Genomic DNA, 4109 nt, shown 5'->3' on the forward strand with positions numbered 1-4109 from the left:
AATATCTACTCTCGCTGATTAGGGATATGAAGCTCATTCAATATATGTCAATTTATCTCCTAAGCGGTTAGCTAGGTGATTAAACTAGAGATCGAACATTAAGTGATCAATTCAATGCAACCAGTAAGAACAATATGAATGAAGAACAATCAAAATCACTTATTTGCGTTTAGTTCATGCGATCGACACCCTAAAACCCTAAGCAAGCTTAGCCGACTACTCCAAGATGACACAGACATGATTTCTGAATAATACTGCATATAAAATAGAGTAGAAAGACAAGGGTTCAGGATGATCTTCTCGTGAAAATGAGAGATGAAGCCGTCTCCCTTACAAGTTGCTCGATCCAAAAATCGTTCTAGGTCTCTTGTAAAACTAGCGTCCTTCATTAGAAATGATAGGATATGATTTTTATATGGAGGCCCCAGTGGTAACGAGAAAAGGACAGAAAATCTAGGGCAAACCCCTGAAATCTTGGAGGTTTCCTTAATAGTCGGGAACAGTCAGTCGCTTGCTCTCTTTGGGAACAACCTTCGGATTGATCTGACTGGCTATTCTGCGTTAGATATTCCAAAATTGCATCTTCCTTCATGGCACTCTCTTCTTTACTCTTTCACCTGCTCCAAACCTGGAATGATATCGAATAAGCACGAATTATGACTGAGAATTAACCCAAAGAACACATATAATGGTATTAAAAACACCATATATCAATTCCCCCAGACTTAAATCCTTGTTTGTCCTCGAACAAGGCCAAGCCTCAAGAATAAGGAGAAAGGTTTGAAAGAGTGGAAACTCGCTTGACCCCAATAACCATACTCTTACCAAACATCTTTGAACCATACAAACTATAGACTCAGACCACACACCCTTACCAGAACACCCGCGATCGCTGTTCGAAAATCAACTTCATACTCTGTATCTCATACCTGAAAAAGGGTACACTATCGAGACAAAACTCCTTAAATTCAATTAAGAACAGCGTGAGCTTCTCATCACAGGCACTACTCAGGGTAGACGGGCTAGGTAAGGAACAGACTATTTCATGGTGGAGCTAAAAGTGTTTATGGGCTACCAAATTTAAGTGGATGCAGGATATCGCGCAAAATAGTAGGAGAGGACGAATCCATTGATGTCCACAGCCCTTACTCGTTTCTGCTTCACGGGTGCAGTTGTTCTCTCCTTCGGATCAACCGTGGGACAGTTCTTCAGTCCTTGACTTCCTTTGCCTACTCCTCAAAAATTGGTACCAATTCCTTTCCCAACCTTCCCAGTGGTGTGTATTTTTCGGATTCGCCTTCCCCATCTCCATCACCATAAAATAGATAAAAATATATATTCAGAACTTTTTTTTTTTAACAAGGTGATTGGGTTGCGAGGGTGAAGCAACAGGGTGAATGTTTTGCAGCCACTGGTGGTATATTCTTTTGTTTCTCAGTAGTCGCCATTGTTCCTCTGGTTAGAACATGCGCCCATAGACTGTTCTCTTGTTAGAGCATGGTCTCATCGACTGTTCTCTTCATGTTTGATCTCTCTTCTCTGAGTGTATGGCATTAACGAGTAAGAGGCTGCGTCGATCCTTTCCTCTCTGATCCTTTTGCACATATCTGCACATATGACATTGAAAAACAGAGCGCATGAGGGTAAAAATGAAGGCTTAGGCGCAAGGTGGGAACTAGCTAAAGATGAGCCAGCCACTCATGATCAGCAAGATTGGCAAAAGGAGTAAGAAGTCCTGAGTGTAAGTCTCGTTTCCGTGATCTAGTGCCCATAACAAGAAGAATTTCAGTCAAGATTAAGTTCAAGTTAGGTGGAGTTGAGTCTACCCAGTGTAACCTGATCGGTTGAGAGCTTCTGGAGAATCAAATGAGATAAGGCAGGGGTGTTCCAGGGCCAGGTGTGGGTCTTTCATTACTGCTAAGGTCACTGGATAAGAGTGTTAGGGCACGAGGTGGTTAAAAGATTATCACAACACAAGGTCCTAATTCCCACAAGAGTTTTAACTGACTCGATCCTAAACTGACTCAATAAAACATCCAAATGACATAAGGACTGACTCAGAAATAAAAACATAGAGTATTAGCACATAACAAGTGCTTCCCCCAGACTTAATTTACACCATCCCTGGTGTGAAACCAAATCGAGGTCAGCCAAATAACAACACAAAGCATAAAAATAAAGATTTCAGATGGATGGAACAATGGATAGAGAATAGTCCTTGCGGACTCAGTCGGACTCGCCGCTCTCGGCCGGATCAAAAGAACGCATGTTGCGCGAGCGATGAACCTTCTCAGTTGAAGGGCCTGTTCCCATAGGCGCCTTTCCTGGACGGTGCGATCGTGGAGTCTGCTCTGCTGGTGACTGGCGCTGGTTACTTCCGCCAATGCAGCCGCCGGTAACGAGATGGAGGATCCTCCGCATGAGACTGTTGTTCTTCCGCTACGAGTCAACCATCCAGCGTCGGTAAGCCTGGTCATCTGTCACATCCGCCAGCTCTCCGAGGTCGTATGATGGGTCAGCTTCTGAGGTAATGTCCTCGACATCCTCCATATCCGCGTCAGGTGCAGCAGCACTAGGATCAGTGCATAGGAGCTTGGGCGGTGGGAGGAAACGTATGTTGTCGAACACGCTGAGCCTGGTGATCTCGGGGTGAGGCCGCTTGGTGAACAGCTGGGTACCCTCCTTGTCGAAGAAGCTGTAGGTATCCTCATCTCGCATGATGTGGCACGCCATAAGGTACTTGATGTCGAGGTACTGAATCTCCGTGTTCACCTTGTATTTGCTGAGATCAATGCTGAAATGCTTGAAGAGCGGCGTGAGCAAGCTACCGCTTCTGTCCTTCATGTTCGTGTTGTGCATCAGACAGAGCCTCCTCTCGCAAAGCATGGTGATGAAATGAAAGCTTGGGTTCGCTTTGACCTTCTAAATTTGAATGCCAGACCCTGAAGCGCGGATCTCATCCTCAATACTTGCATACAGGGTTTTGCAGCTCCCCGTTTGTCACTTTGGAAGTCTGATCCTTGGCGAACAGGAGGTTTGAAATGATCTTTGCAATGACTCTAAGTGCCGGGTTCCTGATCTGCGACTGGTAGGCTTTGCCGGGTGTGAAGTTCCCAGTCGCGATGAAGTCCCAGAAGGTGTTTGATGGGGCGAACTTTTTTGCCACTGCTACCCCTCTCGGCTCATTCGGGATCTCATAGATTTCATTGAGTTTGTCGAGGGACAGTGAGCAATACTCTCCATCAGCCATGAATGAGCAGGGGCAGTTGGCGTAGGAAGGAGCAGAGAAGTCCTCATAGCTGATAGTGGCAGTGGCGATGAGTTGTTCTTGGGTCCGGGACACTTACCTGGAACAGGCGATGAGTTGTTCTACTAGAAGAACAGTCCTTCGGTTGTTCTGACTGAAGTGTTTGGTTTTTCTTGTTTTGACCTGCAAACTTAATCTGAAAAGAAATAAAATAGACTATAGAAAACAATATATACACTCACCAGTGGGTTGACTCCCACCAAGTGCTTAGTTAAAGTCATTAGCTTGACTTGGCTCAGCCGATCAGGTTGATGGGGGATAGCTTAGGGGAATTTCTTCACCCTCTGCGATAGTGGAGTCAGCATGGTAATGCTTGATGCGCTGACCATTGACAACGAACTCGTCTCCCTTTCGGTCCAGCAACACAATTGCTCCGTAAAGTTGGACTTCCTTAACGGTGAAGGATCCGGACCATCTAGACTTCAGCTTGCCTGGGAACAGCCTAAGTCTGGAGTTGAAGAGCAAGACCTTATCATTTGGTTTGAAACGTCTGGCAATGATTCGCTTGTTATGGTAGGCTTTGGTCTTCTCCTTATAAATTTTGGAACTCTCATAGGCGAGGTGTCTTATCTCTTCCAGCTCATGGACTTAGATCATGTGCCTCTCAGTTGCTGGCTTGATGTCAAAATTCAGTAACTTGACCCCCCATGCAGCCTTATATTCGAGCTTGACAGGAAGATGACAATCCTTACCGTAGACCAGGTGATAGGGAGTGGTTCCTAGCGGCGTTTTGTAGGCTGTTCTTAGGCCCAGATAGCATCGTCCAGCTTAAGCGACCAGTCCTTGCGCGAGGTATTGACAG

Source organism: Brassica oleracea, chromosome C8 (assembly GCF_000695525.1).
Source record: "Brassica oleracea var. oleracea cultivar TO1000 chromosome C8, BOL, whole genome shotgun sequence".
Lineage (NCBI taxonomy): Eukaryota > Viridiplantae > Streptophyta > Magnoliopsida > Brassicales > Brassicaceae > Brassica > Brassica oleracea.